The 18,313-nt window shown below is 44.0% G+C and overlaps 1 protein-coding gene across 10 annotated transcripts in view; it reads left to right on the top strand.

The window, feature by feature from the left end:
- Foxp1 (forkhead box P1) overlaps positions 1-18,313 on the top strand; it is a 587,261-nt gene that overhangs the window by 420,470 nt on the left and 148,478 nt on the right. Inside the window, exon 1 of one of the 10 annotated variants that reach the window (XM_060383855.1) lies at positions 334-477. The exons of the other annotated variants lie outside the window; for them this stretch is intronic. The gene's annotated coding sequence lies outside the window, so the exon portion shown is untranslated. Of the gene's footprint in view, positions 1-333; positions 478-18,313 lie in introns of those variants that run through there. 10 annotated transcript variants of the gene reach the window in all.

Below are 18,313 nucleotides of genomic sequence, written 5' to 3'. Positions count from 1 at the left end.
GTGTGTACTTGCCTGTGTGCACAAGCTGTGTTTGGCTAGGGTTTGGTCTTCAGGGCACACACCAAGTGTGCCGTGTCCCTGCTTGCTATTCTGGAGTGATTTAGATACGTTGAACATTAATAGATTTCTTTAAGTGCCCGGTGCAACTTTGAAAATTACCTGCAAGCGCCAACTGCTCTTCCAGCTTTGAAAGTGAAGAATTACTTGAGGAATTCTTGTGGTTTCCCTGTCATTGAGTGAGAGCCCAGCCAGCTACTGTGGAGACAAACCTCGCCGAGGTTGCCTACAAAGGGCAGTGTTCCAGCGTGTTCTCCTCGAGTGTGCTTCAGCCGCTCAGCACTTCCTGTTTATTCAAACATCTCTTTTACCACTCGGCAAACCCTCGCCTCACAGAAACAGCCCGAGCTCATCCACAGCAAGACGGAACTGCAAAGGCAGCCTGTGCGGACTCACTCCGTCAAACTCTTCATTTTCTCTGTAAGTGTCCAGAGGAGAAAAAAAAAAAGAACATTTTCAATGGGCTAAACTTTTAAGCTAGGATCTTTGCTTGGGCAGACATGCTGTAAAAGGCAAAATAAGATGCTTCAAACTGTTTACTGTGTGCTTCCTTCCTCCCCCTCCCTCCTCTCTCCACCTAAGCTTTTTTTCCCCCTTCTTATTCCTTTTTTTTTTCACCATAAAGATTTGAGAGGACACGGAATCCTGCTAACTCCTTGTTAAATCTCTCTTGATTTCACATGTGGCTTTGGCTCCGATCGGGAAGATTCAGCCAGTGTTGCCAGACACTTTTAAAGGCTGGCTGTAGATTGTAACTTTCCCTCTGCTTGTATGTGCCGCCGGCTTTTTTTTTTTTTCTCTCTCTCTCTCTCTTCCTATTCTGTTATCTCAAATCCTGAGAGAGTGTGTGGACGGTGCCTGTGACACTCTGCAGAGTTGTCCTCGGAGGTTGACATCATGACACCGTCATCGTGGGCAAATCAGTCTTGATAATATTTGTACCAATTTCATGCCAATAAAAGTCAGAGTGCCGAAACACCCACGGTCATTATCTCATTCATATTACTGTTGTTTAAACGGAGTGGGCCGTGAGGAGAAAGAAAAAGCCTGCCTTGCTTCCAGCAATGGTTGTTAACTTTGATATTGGACCCTCTTCTAGCCATTTTCACTCTGGGTAATTAGGATGGCAGCAAGTCCCGGCACCAGAGCTGGCCGAGCCTTGTTCCTCTTGGGCTCTTCAGGAGAAATGACTTTCAGACACATGGTGTGAGCTTTTTAAAAAATGGTTCCACCTTTTCCTGCCTTGGTCCACCCTCTGGCCTGTCTTCCCTCCCTCTCCACCCCTCTAGCCCTGTTCTTCGGCTTCACTATAATTGGCAAGCCAGGTGCTATTTTTTTTTTTTTAAAGCTATGTACTGATGAGGGAATAGACAGGAAGTAGAAAATTGGCTCTTTTGATCTTAAGAGAATTGCTATTATTCTGAACGCGGTTAGTCTTCAGACTAAATATCTATAAACTTCAGTATTGTCAACAAGCATCTGTTAGGCTAGAGAAATAAATAGATTTTTCGTAGTTTTGCAGCCATCTAATAGGAGAAACATCTACACAAATAAACAAGTCTCTGTGTAGCGGAGATGGCTTTTTTTTTTTAATGTCCAAAGTTGTTGTGCTTTTCGAGGGAGAGAGAGAGAGAGAGGGAGAGAGAGGGAGGAAAAAAATGTTTGTGACTGCCTTAAGGACAATTTGTTTAACAGTGGGAGTAATTGTAGGGAAGATGGAAAGAGTGAGTGGGGCTATTTACTCAGATGTTACTGTAGGTGTGGGGGCCGAGCAGCGGTGTGGGAACAGTGGGCTGCTTCTCTCGCTATCTCAGCCTGTCTGATGACCATCAAATTTCCCAGCTCGCTGATTTTGTTTTTTCTGGATGGCATGTTTGATTATTTATCAGAAGGGAAGGGAGGAGGTGAGGCAAGTAAACATGTGACCAGCGTCTGTTTTGTTTTCCACTCTGAAAGCCATGCCCTTTACCAGATACACAGAAAATAATAAATGCATTGTTTTAGGATAAAAGGAAATTATACACGTTCCCCTCACCACCACCTTTTTAAAGTTAACCCTTCAGGCTCAGGAACTTGCTCCTTCTTTCCTTCTTTCTTTCTTTCTTTCTTTCTTTCTCTCTCTCTCTCTCTCTTTTTTTTTTTTTAATTTCATTCTGATACTTGCCAGGCTTCGTAGTAAGAATGAGTTTATTGCAGCGGATGAATACAGTTTCCCAGGACTGGTTGTTCAGTTGCTTGGAAGGTCTAGATGCCTGCCTCAGTGGCACTGCACTGTGATGTGTTTTGGCTCACTTTAATATGACTTCCATAATGATAATGAATAGCTGTTAGAGTTTTGGTAAAGGCAAATTTACTTATCAGGTATTTGTGTGTTTTGACTAGTATTGGGGATTGAACACAGGGCCTCATGTATATTCTTCCTCTGAGCTATCATCCACAGGCTGTTTGGAGGGTTTTAGATCTTAACTCTGAGCAGCTCAGCTAAAGACACATGTATCTTGAGTGTTCGTGGCTGGCGAAGAAGTTTTAAGTCCAGGCAATATTTGGCTCCTCCCTAAAGGCTATCACATGCTGTGAAAGGGTCTACTTGAGACTCTGTATACCTCAAAATTTTCTTTTAAGGCTGGAAATAGTTGAGTACTTGCCTAGCATATGTAAGGCACAGTATAGGCAGCACTGCCAAATGATGTATGTGCGTATGTACATACATGTACATGTATATATATAGTCACACATTTATTCTAATATTATATAATACTGGTCTCTGCAATAATATAATATTTTCCACAATCTTAAAGATTGTTTTATTCTTGCAAGTACTCCAGGGGAGTCCAGGGGAAAGTGCCAAGCCTGGATTCAGTGTGGACTTAAAAACAAGCCAGTTCAGATTATCTTTTCATTTCCTCCTCTCTGTTCACATGAGGCTGACATAGTTGCCTGTAGGCCTTCTCGGGGCATAGGTACACCTGCCGGCACCTCCTGTAGAAGAAGGAGGCAGATTCAGCCTCACCCAGACATATCTGCTAGCAGGGATGTGCGTGGCCCTAACCTGGGGACAGGCCCAAGCAGAGGCAGCCCCGTAAATCCCAGCTGAAATCTGTGTGTTTGCCTATACTGTTGGGGAATGTGAACTGAAAATATGCACACAGAGGGATCCCCTCTACATTGCCTATATAAGGGAAGAGTGCAGCCAAGTTCAGATACAGCATGGCTTCCACTTGGCTGGCCCTGCCTCGAGCCTGGGGGTTGTGAGGAGCTTTGCATCTGGGAACAGTGGGAACCCGTAGCCTGTTTGCCTCCTCTCTTGTCATCTCCGGTATTCCACAAAGGTCGTTGGCTTGGATAATCATACTTTGTAGTTCTGCAGAGCCTTTTGTCTGTAGAAATCAAAGTGCCTGACTAATGTGAACTTGTGGATACTTAGAACACCCTTGGGACATCAGTAGGCTGAAAAGGTGATCCCACTTTTGAGGTGGGAAAAGCGTCCTGTTGTTAAAATAGTTTACAGTGCCCGGGTGTGTCTGTGAGTACTCAGACTGAACGCGCCCATGGGTGACTGGCAGAGTAGGAGAAGGATTTTTTTTTTCTCCTGAGACAGGCTACTTCTCACTATAGATCACCTCATGAGAAAATGTTCTGTCCTGGATAAAACAAAAACAGACAAACAAAATAACTGGCCTAGAAAGTATAGCTGGTTTGTGATGTGATGGTGACGGGCAATAAGGACAGATCCTGTTAAATTCTCATCTATTTATGGTCAGAGTTGGAATGTAATTTTTTTTCTATTTTTAATATTTAGTATGAGCTGTATATCCTCACCTCAGAATGATATTGGAGACTTAACCAGCAACAGAAAAATCAAGTTGGTGTGTCTTTGCAAAGACATTAAGTCCGTTAGCTATGCAAAGTTAGTTGCAAGTTACTGTGTTTTTCATTTCTTTGTGGATGAAAGATCTGAACCCTTACATTCACCCTGAATCTTCTGAGTGACTGAAGCTCTGGGTTGCAGTGACCTCCTTTCTGTGGCTCCCAAGCACATAATAAAAAATTCCTCAGGTGCCATTTGCTTTTCCGAGGCCCAGAGGGACAGAAGTTAACAGACAGCCCACTATTTAGGTTATTTGGGCTCCAATAATGTTTGTTGGAACATGGTTACACCAATTAGATCTGAAAAAAATCTTTACATTTAAGAAGTAACTTTCAAAGGACCTTCATGATTCTGGTTTGGCTCAGGTCCCTGTCTTTTCAACAGGATCTCAAATGTTGACAGGGTATCATGAGCCAGTGTTGGTGTCCTGCTTAAGTTTTATCATTTTTTTTTTCTAAGCTCAGTCCTGTGTTGATGAGGACACAGGTGCTGTAATTTATTTCTGCTCTCGCTGCTGAGGAAGCTAAGGCACAGGTCTGTTGCCCAAGCTCACACAGCTAACAGGTGGCAAAGCAGGCCTGCAGGGCCAGGTGCAGTGATGGGTGTTATGTAACCATCCTGCGCAAAAGCGCCCCTTTTGTGGAGACCCAGTGATGGTTTATAAAGCTGGGTTGCCTGATTTTAGACTTGTGGTACTTCTCTCAGGGTTAGTATTCCACCCCCAAATTCCCAACAAATCATTATTTCTTCATGGTCGGAGACTCGATCGTGTTCAGCCATATGGTAAACTATGGTTACTAGATCACTGTCACTCCCCAAACATAACTGTGAGCACAACTGTGCATCAGGCAAGCCCAGTTTAGTTTTTAATGTTCCTTCAGTTTTTTTTTTTTTTTTTTTATCAAGCAGTGTCTCACTGTGTAGCCCCAAATCAAGCTTAACCCTAGCCCTAAGCCTTTTGCCTTGGACTTTGGGGTACTAAGAATGTCAGGCATGTGCTGCCATGACAGATTTCTTGTTGTGGCTTTATGGTTGTTTTTTTTTTTGTTTGTTTGTTTGTTTTGTTTTGTTTGTTTGTTTTTACTTTTATTTTTAGATTATGTGTATATGTGGGGAAGGAGGAGTGGGTTGTGCTTTGAATTCAGTGACTGAGGCCCAAGACATCCAATTCTTTGGAGCTGGAGTTACGGGCAGTTGTAAGCTATCAGTGTGGGTGCTGGGAATCAAGCTTGTGTCTTCTGCAAGAACAGTACAAGCTGTTAACTGCTGAGCTGTCTTGCCAGCCCTGCCTGGTTTGTTTTCATTGTTTTGTTTTATTCCAAAGAAACTTTTTTTTTAAACTCTTCCCCTGAAATCTAGGTTTGTGGGTTTTGTTTTGTTTTGTTTTTTAATTATTATTCTATATGTGCCATAAGGATAAGAGTCTTTTTAAAGTACCTTCACTGTGTAGTTGCTTTTGAGACATAACAAGTGATCAAGAGTTGGCCTGGCCTGTGTGAAGAGCAGGTTCCTTCCCCAGTGGAGGGAGGGATGAAGAAAGGAAAAGTTGCTTTTGGTTATAATTATAATATTTTGCTTTTGCTTATGATTATAATTTTTTTCATTTTTTAAAAGGTGTGTGTGTGTGTACTGTACATAACCTCTTGTGGGTGTGCCCATGAGCTTATAGAAGCCAGAGATTAATGTTATGTATCTTGTTTGATCACTTACTTTCTAGAGGCAGGCTCTCTCACTGAACCTGGAGTTGTCAATGACAACTAGACCAAACACCTAGGACATCTTCCTGTCTCACCTTCCCAACCACTGCCCCCAACACTAGGGTTATAGACACGTCACCTGCATGCCCTTTGTATACAAGGTTCTGGATAGCCAAGCCTAAGTCCTCATATACATATTGACTGAGCCATCTCCTCAGCCCCCTCAATGTATCTAAATGTGCCTTGAATGTCCTTAAAGATTCTGTCATGCCAGGCAAGAGTTCCATCTCCATGTGTGTGGAAGATATGCATTTTGGGGTACAGAGCTCTCCCAGTGGCGACATTCTTGCAGGACTGTGAAGGGATTCTCTCTAGCCGCGTGACCTTAGCCACAGGATGAGAAGCAGTTTGGAACCAACCTAGAGGCAGAACTGACTCTCAGGAAGTGGATAACTGATGCCCTTAATTCTCCATCGGTGTCACAGTCTTCTGTCTCTGCTGGCACTCACTCCTAGGCAAGTCATACTGGTTTTCAGAAGGCATCTTTGATTTCTTACTAGCCACACAGATTCTTCTGTGTATGCACTGTGCTAATAGTGTCTATGCATTATGTGACCTACCCCACCAATGCTAAGGATCTTACACATGAATATCAGATAAACTTTACAGTTTCCCTCCTTCTGTTCTGTCGTCTGTTAACTGTGTGTAGCGATACCTCGTGGAACGGAGAGAATTAAGTGGGTTGGTAAGCCTTCGCTGCCTAGTGCTTGTCTGATGGAAACACTCAGCAGTTGCACAGCTGGGTGGGAGTGATATTTGTTGGGGATGGAATAAGATCTGCAAAGTCCCAGCTGGCCTTGAGGTCGCTGTGCAGCCTGGGGTGACTTTGAACAAGAGCTCCTATGTACTCCACTCAATTGCCAAGGTTCCTGTCACATATCACCATGCCTGGCCTATGTGGTGCTGAGAATCAAACTCAGGGCTTCGCGCTAGTCAGCCAAAAGACGGTACCAACCGAGCTACTTCCCCTGCACTTCTGAAATTATCTTTTTTATCCTCAAATTCAAAGAACATAGCTATCTATTAAGTCCTGCCTCTGTACATGTATACTCTATATATGTCTGTGTATGTCTATACGTGTATATGTACCTTTTACATATAATTAGAGTGTGAGAATATACATTGAATTTAAAACCAGGCTTGTACCAGACATGGTGGCACATATTTTTAATCCTAGCACTGGAGAGGCAAAGTCAAGCAGATTGATTTCAAACCCCTCGTCTTCTGTAACATGAATTCCAGGCCAGCCAAATAAAAATAAAAATTGATTGTTGAAGAAGATAATGAAGGCTGGGCTAGGGTAAAGGCTTACTGTGTAAAGCACTTGCAAGCCATACAAGCATTAGGACCCAAGCTCAGTTCCCCATATCCACACAAAGCGTAAGCATTTGTAATTCCAGAGCCCTTAGGTCAAGAAAGGAGGGGAAGATTGGAGAGCTTCTGCAAGTTTGAGGGTCAGATAATCCTGGCACACTCAGTAGAAAAACAACAGAGTCCCTTTCTCAAGGTCCAAGACATGGCTGACACCCAAGCTTGCTCACTCACCTCCACATGTATGCTGTGCCACAGAAGTACCCAAACCCACTCACATGAATGGGGGAGAGAGGGAGAGAGAGACAGACAGACTGGCATGGGGGTTGGGGGTGAAGGGCTGAATTTTTTTTTTTCCGTGAAAGCCAGATTATATGTGTCCAGAGAGGTAAATGAAGGTATAGTATAAGACACCTATCTAGGTATAGGAACTGTTGTTACTCAGCTTCAGGGAAATTGTGAATTAAAAAAAAAAATTCTGTGATCTTAGGCTGGGAAGATAACTTAGTTGGATAAAATGCTTGTGAGGTCCTAAGTTAGTCCCCAGATCTCACATAAAAGAATAAATTTAAAATGTTTTAAAAGCCAGGTGTGGAGGCACACGCTTGTAAACCCAGTGTTAAGGTGGTGCAGGCAGGAGGATCCTTGGGGCTCCCTGCCTAGCTGGCCTAGCCTCTTTGGTGAGTCCCAAACCAGTGAGAGGCTGTCTCAAAGCGAATGGTAAGAAGTACTTGAAAAGTGATATTTGAGGCTTGCCGGTAGCCTCGGCATGCATATACGCATATACACAGGCATGTACACACTTTTAAACACACACCATCTGTGACCTCTTTAGCCTTGCCTTAGGAAAAGACTTTTTTTGTTGTTGTTATTGTTTTGTTGTTGTTTTTAACTCGGAAATTAGTTGAGTGTGGTGGCACATGCCTTCAATCTTAGCACTCAAGAAGCAGAGGCAGGTGGATCTCTGTGAGTCTACATAGTGAGTTTCAGGACAGCCAGGGCTATGTAGAGAGACCTTGTCTCAAACAAATAAGTGTAAATAAATGAATAAATGTAAACTTTCTGAGAATTTCATACCCAAGTGCTGTATTTAAGTCATTCTCACCCATCTTTCTCTTTCTGTGCCCTTTCACTCTGTCTTGAATTTATGACTGCTTCCTCTATATTATTGTCACACACACACACACACACACACACACACAAACACACATCCTACTGAAACTGTTGAGTGTTGCTCTTATATACCTATGTTTAAGAATGGATTGGGATTGGATAACCTATGAGGGGCTCATCATACAGAACTATCCTCCCTCTCCCAGAGGCCGCCCAAAGTTTGTTGCCCTTCGTCTTGGGGTAGAGCCTGTAAAATTTCTCCCATCCATGTTGCCAGGCCAGGTGGTGCTGTCACTGTGCAGGTCTTGTGCAGGCAGCCATACTGTTAAGATTCTGTGAGTGCAGCGTCTGTGTCGTGTCAAGAGGACACTCTGACAGTGCATCCTGGTTCCTGGCTCTTGGAATCTCCTCACCCCCTCTTCTGAGACATTCCCCTGAGCCTTCCACAGAGGAAGTGTGGATGTGGAAGGCTCAGGGGATTGCACTGTGGATGTGCCACTTGTAGCTAGGAATCCAACAGTCCCTTGTTCTTCATATTTTGACCAGCTGTGGATCTCTAATATTTCGTATGTCCTGTAAGAAGCATTTTTGATGAAGGATGAGAGAAACCGCCTACCTGGCTTTTGCGGTTACTGTTCAAAAGAAAAAAAAAAATCTTTAGCTTAGTAAAACCAAAATATAGGCAGCTTGTCCCCATTGCCTTGAAGAAGGCCTGGAGATGGAGAGAGGGGGATGACTGAATCCGTGTCCCCAGAGTAAACGGATGGAACGTGGTGGCTGGAGAGACAGGGGGAGAGACAGGGAAACAGCATGTGAGTTGCTGTCACAGCAGGAGGATCGAGGCTGCTGCTGAGATCAGAGCAGTGTTGGTTTCCTGGCCTAAGGATGTCATCAAACTCTGCTGTTTGGTGGAACTCACCTGCAAGCAAGGAAAGGCAGAATGGGGATAGTGGTAACTTGCAACAGAAAACAGAAAGGGTGGGCAAGCCTGCAGGTGTGACCGTCACTCTTGAGCATTGTGGGAATGGAAAGATGGGTTGAAAAAAGGCAAATCTTTTTCTGCGGGGAAAAGAAGGGCTATAAATTTCAAGTGCGGTACCATAAAAAGGCCAGCCCTTGTCCTGAACACAGAAAGAACCAAGGCCGTTCCTGGGTTTTTGGCTCCCGGTGACCTCACATCCATGTGCCAGAATTCCTGGTCACCGCCATCTTTGGTCTAATCAGTGACCTTGGTGCAGCGTGAATATCTAGCTCTCTGGAGACAATGTTTGTTTGTTTTTGTTTTTCTGCCCTGCCACTCAGTACATCTGTGACCTTGAGCAAGTCCCATTCTTTGTTTTTCCACTCTGAATCAAGAATTATAAAACTTTCCCCCCACCTCCCTGAGAGTGGCAGAGAACAGTAGATAAAACAGCAGGGAGAAACTCACAGCAGAGTGTGGGCCCAGGGCATCAGGCTGTTTGACTTCAGGTAAGCTCCCTGTGTATAGCCCTGGTGTCCCATTCCTCTCCATTTCTTGGGGCCTGTTTTGTTGTTTGTGTCTGTGCTGCTGGGAATGGAGCTCTCAGCCTTTTGGAGGCAAGTGTACACTCAGCCAGCAGAATCACTGGTTACCCAGACAGTTTCACTGCTGCTTTCTTTTTAGGGGAAGGTGGGGTTGGGGTTCGAGACAGGGTTTCTCTGTAGCCCTGGATGTCTGAGAACTCAGTAGACAAGGTTGGCCTCTAACTCAGGGATCTACCTACCAGCCTCTGCCTTCAGAGTGCTGGGATTAAAGGAGTGTGCCACCACCAGTACTTCTTTAGGACATTCGGGAGCGCGCTGGGGCGTTTCTCCTTGCCCTCAAACACTTCATCATCAGCCTTATTTGAGCAGCTCTTTTCTTCTCATTGTTGGTTGTGTTTTGTTTGTTTCCTTTTTCTTTCTTTTTCACCTGAGTTATTTATCTTTATTTTATGTGCATTGTTATTTTTGCCTCCATGTATGTCTGTGTGAGGGTGTCAGAACCCCTAGAACTGGGAGTTACAGACAGTTGTGAGTTGCCATGTAGGTGCTCAGAATTGAACCTGGGTCCTCTGCAAGAGCAGCCAGTGCTCTTAATTGCTGAGCCATCTTTCCAGCCGTGTTTGTTTTCTAACTCAGCTAGAATGTTAAACCATTTTTACTCCTTGCATTTCCTTTCTTCTTTTTCCTCCTCCTCCTCCTCTTCTTCAAATTCAGATTTTAGACAAGAGAAAGAAGGACTTTTGGATACAAAACCTTCACAGATGTTAGCTGTCTTTTAGGTATCTTGAGCGTGTGTGGTTTATATTACAAAAAGAAAAGGAATCTCTTCTCTTTTCTCTATCTCTCTCTTTCTCTGTCTCTCTCTTTTCTCTCTCCTCTCTCTCTCTCCTCTCTTTCCCTTCTCCTCTCTCCTCTCTTTTTCTCTGTTCTTTATCTGGCTCTTACCCCCACCTCTCTAGAAAAATTTCCATAATTTGTTTCTAATCAAATGATGGAAAATCCACTCTGCTTCCAAGCACATTTTAGCCAGACTCTTCTTCAAGCTTCTGCATTAGCAGATCTGAATCTGAGGCGCCAAAAGATGTGAATCTTTATTAGTCATAATGAGTTGCTGGGACTCAACCTCATAAAAAAACACTGGTAGAAAATAGGGGGTTAATATCATGAGTTATAGATCCCCTGATTGATTTATCCTCACATCTGACCCCTGTATTTTCTGTCTTGAGCACCAGAGAAGGACTGTGCCATTTATTCAGTTACTTAAACAACAACAACAAAACACACAAACACACAAAAAAACTGGCCTTTAACAAGAGGAAAGCAGGGCTTGATGCAAGCTCACATTTTTTTACTTACTATACATATATATATACATATATATAAAAAATATATATATATTATGTGTGTATGACTGGTGTATACATAGAAGTGTGAGCTATTCCATGTGTAAGGTCAGAGGTTGATGCCAGGTACCAGCTTTCCTTTATGGCTGTCCATTTTCTTACCTTTCTTTCTTTCTTTCTTTCTTTCTTTCTTTCTTTCTTTCTTCCCTCCCTCCCTCCCTCCCTCCCTCCCTCCCTCCCTCCTTCCTTCCTTCCTTCCTTCCTTCCTTCCTTCTTTTTTGTTATTTTTTTATGTGATCTTTTGGTGTTTTGCCTGCATATGTCTATAAGGCACATGCATGAGTTATAGTTGTGAGCCAACATGTGAGTGCTGGGAATTGAACCTGGGTTCGCCTCAAGGATAGTCAGTGCTCTCAACCCCTAAGCCATCTCTCCAGGCCCCATGTTATTTCTTGAGACAAGGTCTCTTACTGAACCTGGAGTTTCCTTTTTATGTCTAGGCTAGCTTGGCTAGTGAACTCCAGGGATCCTCCTGTCTCCAGTGTCTGGATTACAGACTTGAGCCACCATACCTGGCTTTCGGGGTGTGGCCTCAGGTCCTTATGTTTGCCCACTGAACTATCCATCCTCTCTCTAGCCCCCAAACTCACATTTTAGATGGTTCCTGATAAACGGGAATCCTGTGTTTCACTGTAGTGATCACATTGCCCAAAGCTGGTAGACCCAAGGCAGCAATCTTCTCCAGCTCCCATGAGTTCAGCATGCTGGGGCTTGGGCGATGCTGAAGTGGAATCTCTCCAAAGACAACTCAGGTGCAGGAGCCTTGGTGTGGGTGACTCAGAATCTGGCACCAGCTGCAGTAAAGAGCAGCGAGCCAGGGCTCCAACAAGGTGCTTGTAGGTTCCTATGTTCGTAGGAGTAAGATGGGTTGGCGTTTTCCTTCTTTCTTGCTGTCTCTCCTAAGAGACTTCAAACAGGCTTCCTGAATGTTTATAGCCATTAAACTTATTTCACTCAATCTTGCAAGAAGATCATAGATTTTTTTTTTTTTTTTTTAAGTCTCATGAAAATTCTTATTCCTTGGCGGGAAGTGTCCTCTGTGTGACTTCCAAATAAAAAAGCATTAGTCATAATCTCTGGTGAATAAGGGGTAGGCTGACCCCCGGCTGCTTCCTTGGTCTCCATTAGGGGTGTGGCCTGTAGCAGAACCCTCCTCCTGTCTGGGCCTTCTGCTCTCTCTCTAGGTGTCTGCAGTTGAGGCATCCTCAGTGGCCTTTAACTCTCAGCATTTATGCTGACGAATTGGGGCTTGCAGCAGCATGGAATAAGTCTGTCTTCCATCTTCTTTCTTCTACCTTTCTTCAAAATAAAATAAAATAAAATAAAATAAAATAAAATAAAATAAAATAAAGCAAGACTCAAACATCACTGGATCTCTCCCATCCTAATGAAGTCCATCTAAAAAGTAGCTGACAAAGAACAAAGTTCCCCACCTGTTCTGCTCCTGTGTTTTGGAAAATTTGTTAAAACTCTGCAGTGAGGGGCACACACACACACACACACACACACAAAGATGGATGTACTCAGTAATTGACACCACAGTACCAACTACTCTATGTGGAGCATAATCAATAGGAACTCAAGTCAGTGCAGCTCTGTGGCATGGAAAGGTGTAGTGTAGAAGTACTGGGTGGGGTGGCGTGAGAGAGTGATTCAGGTACCTTGCGATGCTTTCTCATGGCTTCTCATCTCTCCACCCATTGACCTGTGAGCTGTCTTCTTTTGTAGGTAGGAGACTTTTTTAACCTTCTGTGTTGAGACAGAATCTAACTGTGTTAGTCAGGCTGCCCGAAAACTCACACAGAGATCTGCTTGCCTCTGTCTCCCAGGACTGGGATTAAAAAAAGTGTTTGCTGAGATGGAGTTGTGTCCTAATTTTTCATCATGTCTATCTTCATCCTGTCACTTCTTTACCTTTGCTGTGGGCCATTTTAGGAAACCCATTTTAGGATGCCGTGTCTAATGATCTACTGTTGAAGCATGTGCTGAAATCTTAGGATACTTGCTCCAGTTCTCAGGACTCTGAGGAAGAGGATGCTAAGAGAATCTTTGGCCTCTAGATAATTAGGTCATATGGAATGCCCCAGTTAATCTGAGGTTGGACTCTGCTGCAGACGCTACGGAGAATTAAGTCTACTGGATTGACTACAAGTGGCTGTCTGGAGTCCATACCCTGGTAGAGTAGACTCAGAGTCAGGCTGGTTTGAGGGGATCCTGAGAGACTCTCTCATACATGGCTCTTAGCCACCCAGCCTTGTGGAGAGGGCATTTTGTTTACTTTGGGGCATCAGTAACAAGAGCTCATGGTTGTTGAGAGACTTTCATATTCCATGAGCCTAAGACTTACACAGTCACCTGCATTGTCAGGTTTTCTTGGACGTCCAGTATTTCTAGTCACTAGAATACTGGCCTGGCTTTTCCATTGTTCAGGGATAGCCAAAGGCTCCATTTGTAATACAGTGTCAAAAATAACCAGTTTCGAGGAGCTGGTCAGATGATTCAGTCAGTATTGTGCTTGACAGTAGAACATGAGGGACCTGAGTTCTGTCCCCTAACAATCACCTAAGTGCTGGGCAAGCTGTGGGTGTTGTCCTGGGGAAGCAATTCCTGGGTCCATGAACTTCAGTGAGAAACCCTGTTTTAAAAATAAGTGGATGACAATTGAGGAAGACATTTTAAGTAAATCCATGGCCTCTACCAATATATGTACACATAAGCAAACACAGATGTGTTCACACACACACACAAACTACAAATACACCATAACCCCCCCCCCACACACACACACACACAAACATACACAAAAGAAAACAAAACAAAAAACCAAACCTGTTTGGAGAGTTTGTTGCTTCAGACTGCTGTTGACCCTGTAGACTCCGTAAGCCGTTGTTGTGCCTTCTGTTCTTTGCTGTGGAAGGATGCAGAGGAGATGGAGAGATGGCTTTCCTAACAGGCTGTCTGCAGAACACTGTCCAGCTGTGACACCTGATGGACACTCGTCTTTAGTGGGGCACTTGCTGACTGTGCCTAACCCCAGCAGTACGAGGAGCAGGTGGAAAAGGCTGGCTAGCGGGACCGCATGTGAATAGAGGGCCAGACAGAGGTGCAGTGCATGCAAGATGCCTTTCCTTCTAGATGTCACATGCTTTTTTCAAATGTACGTGATTATTTGCCCCCCTATATGTATATGTGACATATTGTGCTTGGTGCCCATAAAGATGGAAAGGCATGGAATCCCCTGGAACTGGAGTTCCGAGTGATTGTAGACTACTATGTGAGTGCTGGATTCACACCCTGCCCCACTGGCAGAGTAGCCAGTGTTCTGAATCCCTGAGCCACCCACCCCTGTGTGCACAGTGGCTGTTCAGTAGCTCATGAAATTATCTGAGAAGCAGGCTCTCTGTTTCAGGGGTACGGAGAGTCCAGAGAGAAATGAGAGGAAAGGTGAACAACTCTGACCTATTGTTAAAGCTATAAAAAGGAAAACTTCGCAGTGTAGATAGTAGATGGCTGGAGTCACTCCCTGGCCCGTCAGGTACTAGTTTTTTTGTTGTTTGTTTGTTTGTTTGTTTGTTTGTTTGGTTGGTTGGTTGGGTGGTTGGGTGGTTGGTTTTGGAGGTCCTATGTTTGCCTCACACATGCTAGACAGGGGTTGCTAACTCCCCTCCCATAAAGTGAAGTTAATAAACACTAGGAAGTTAATAAATACTAAAATTTGAATTCAGCATCATGATCACATCTGGCAATATATTCATCCTTTGGCTTTCCTCTACCCATTTAAATAAATAAAATGTCTACCTATTTTATGAAGTCAGAACAGGGATGGACCAAATTTGTGCTACAGGCTATATAGTGTGTATGCCTGTGACTCAAAGCTTTTCACATATCTATCTACTATCTATCTATCTATCTATCTATCTATCTATCTATCTATCTATCTAATTATTAACTTATTTTGGAGGACCTCCATGTGTCAGTCCCATCTGAGACCCATCACTAAGTGTGCTATGCAAAATCTCCTCTGAAGGTTTCTTTTCCTCCTTCCAGCTTGCTGTACGTATGTGTGTGTGCTTGCAAGAACTATGTTTTATGTAAACATGTTAGTATTTCTTTAAAAGTGGTAAACATGTTTTTTGAGTACTGGCTACCTTGATAAACATGCTAAACATAGGATTACCTAGCCCCTCTCTAAGCACCTGCTATGAACCCGCGACACAAACAGCTCCAACGTGGTAAACATGCTCAAGTAAAACATCATTTGTAAGAAGCAGATGGCACTCATTTACTTAGAAAGTGAAGACATTGTTGAGAATGGAAACCATCTTGAATCCAGGGAATGAAGACATATTGCAAATGCCCAGGCTCCTGGTTACTATGGAAATGCAGCCTGGCAAAGTAGCAACCCATCCCATAGTTTAGTTTGCAGGCTCTGTGTAGACACTCAGAGATGGCCCCAGACCTTAGTGTCTCTGATCCTTTTTGCAGATAGGGCCTTAGAGGAGAGTCAAAGCAAAGGGGCACCTGGGCAGTCTGTCTGGGTGAAGGGTTTGCACATGTGCACTCCCGTTTCTATAAGTTCACAGGGCTGTTTCTAAGTGCTGGCTTTATCAACTGCTTCTGCTGGGTGACACCCTCCAGCTGAGCCTTTATTGTAACCTGAGCTCAGCGCTCAAATACAGCACAGAGTCATCCAGTGCCAGGCAATTGTCACATCTTTTATAAAGGAAGTGTTGATTCAACCCAGCTCAGGAAGAGCCACCAAGAGTAAAAGGTCTCCAGAGATGGGATTGGGCCTTTTAAGTTATTTACATTAGCGCTTGGCCTGGAACATGAGCCAGGGGCGCTGTGTGCTGTAAAAGAGAAGTTCTTTGATTTATTCATGTCCTTGCACATAAATGCTCTCACCTTTTCATCTCTTCCTCTTCCTCCCTCTCTTGTTCTTTCTTCTTCTTCTTCATCCTCCTGTCCTCTTATCCCTCTCTAATATGTACACAAACATACATCCACATACTTAGTTTTTCTTTATTTTCAGCAGGTCTAATATTCCAACAGCACATGAAAATCTTCTCTTTAGTTGTCATTGAGACACTGGTAGGAGAGTAAGCTCTGTCCTTTCTCATTCCTTGTGGTACCAGAATAAAGTCACATCCTGGGCTGAAGTATTGGAACCTGAGTTCAAGGATGCTAATGTGCGTTGATACACATTGTAGGTCAAAGTGGCTCTCCAGTGCTTGTATTTGGGAAGCATCCTGAACACAAGGCTGTGGAGCAGTCTTTGCAAATCTTCCTCAGGTCAGCCATGCACATACAAGCTGAAGATGAACTTGAACTCCTGATTCCCCTCTCTTCACCTTCTGGTCCTAGGATTGCAGGTGTATACTGTCACATCTAATGGAATAAAAAATCTTAAGCATTAAAGCTTTTCGATCTCTTTTGTGTGACAACTTAAACTCTAAATTGCAGAGATTTAAGTGATATGGAATTTTCGGAAACGGCCCTTAGTGGCTGATTTCAAAGCATATTGCACATTCAGATCAATTAGGCCTTAAAATTCTTGTTGAGGCCCATGTTGGTTTTTAGTTTATTTTTGGAAAGTGATATCCCCCCCCCAACCCATTCACCTTTGCTAGTATATTCACAAGGCAAGATCATTATCATGGAATTCTTGAAACAGTTTTTCACTCAAATGATTTATTCTCTGCACTAGTGTTCTCGCCATCTGAGATACTTGAAATTCTTTTGTTTTTATTCACTTTCGGACTGAACCCCAAGAGCCATTTTGTACAGCTCCATCTTGTACCTTTCCGTTTTGAGAAGACTGAACGATATTTCCTTTGTTAGACGTATACATTCCTACCGCCTTTCTCTGTGTTTTTATCTTCCCTTCCAAGGAGGCTCCATGTGAATTATGTGGGGAACCTAGAGTTCATCATATGAGAAGATAAGTCCCTATACCCCATGTTGAGTCTCAAAAAGACATCACTGGGTTGGCAAAATGGTCCAGTGTGTAAGAGCCCTTGCTACACAGGCCTGGAGAGTCCAGTTCAACCCCTGGAACACACATATAAGTAGAAGGAGAGAACTGACTTCAAAATGTCCTCTGACATCTACAAAGGGGTACCCACGTCCATCATACACACACCAATAATAATAATGAAGAAGAAGAAGGAGAAGAAGAAGAAGAAGAAGAAGAAGAAGAAGAAGAAGAAGAAGAAGAAGAAGAAGGAGAAGAAAAGTAACTTTTAAAGACAGCAACTAAATAAATGGCTTTGTTCCCCGCATGAAACTGTCATCAGAGTAAGCCTAAGGAATCCTACAGTTTACTCTGAATGTCTAATGAGCGTATAGTGTATATACAGTGTATAGGCTATATGGACTGTATAGATTGGTTGCAAAGGGAACATTGGCCTGCTCTCCCCTGCCTGCTGCTGACATACAGGGGTGTGCTTGTGAGAATCATGGTGTGCGCGCGAATGCTTTTTCTTAGACACTCAATGCCTTCCCTTTGGCTGAGATGAGGAATCGCTTATGTTGGTTTTAGCGAATGCCGTTTTTTAAAAGTCAAAAGCCAAACCTGTAGTGGTGCGGCACGCCTTTAATCCCAGCACTCAGGGAGGCAGAGGCTTTTGGATTGCCGTGAGTTCAAGGTCAGCTTGGCCTACAGAGCAAGTCTGGGACAGCCAAGGCTCCACGGAAAAAGCCTGTCTCAAAAATAAAAACAAAACAACAAGAAAAGCCAAAAGCCTGGCGAACCCAAGGAAATCTGCAGTCGTGGCTTTCTTTGCCTTAGTACTGCATGTAGGCAGCCTTCCTCATTTTCCCCATATTTCTCTGCTCACTGTCTGCTGCAGCCCTACTCTGTTTCCCCCTCACAGCTGGAGCCTCCTTTCGGGATTAGCCTTTCCTCTGGAGAATCTGATGGTGAGGCCGCCGGTGTAGAAGAACTTTCGGTCCTGTATGAAAAGCCTAGGCGCTCTGTGCGGAGCTAAGGCAACGTGAATAGTAGAGGAGGCATTTGCTCCTGTAGGCACCTTGCACAGGGGACTATTTTTCTTATATGATATAAATGAAATCTTCACTCTGCCCACTTTTCTGCCTACGCATGTACCGAGCGTCTCCAAGGAGACAAGGAAACCCAGAGTCCAGCGACGGTGAATCCTCCACCAAGCCAGCAGGCTGGAGTCTCAGGCAACTCTCCCAGGCATCCTGCCTTCCAGCTGCCCCTCTCAGACAGCCTTCCTTCCAAGCAGGCTCTCTCAAACGTGTCTCTCTCTTTCCAGGCAAAGGAGCCTGGGCGC

This window comes from Meriones unguiculatus, chromosome 5 (assembly GCF_030254825.1).
Source record: "Meriones unguiculatus strain TT.TT164.6M chromosome 5, Bangor_MerUng_6.1, whole genome shotgun sequence".
NCBI lineage: Eukaryota > Metazoa > Chordata > Mammalia > Rodentia > Muridae > Meriones > Meriones unguiculatus.
This window is presented reverse-complemented; position numbering and strand designations above follow the sequence as displayed.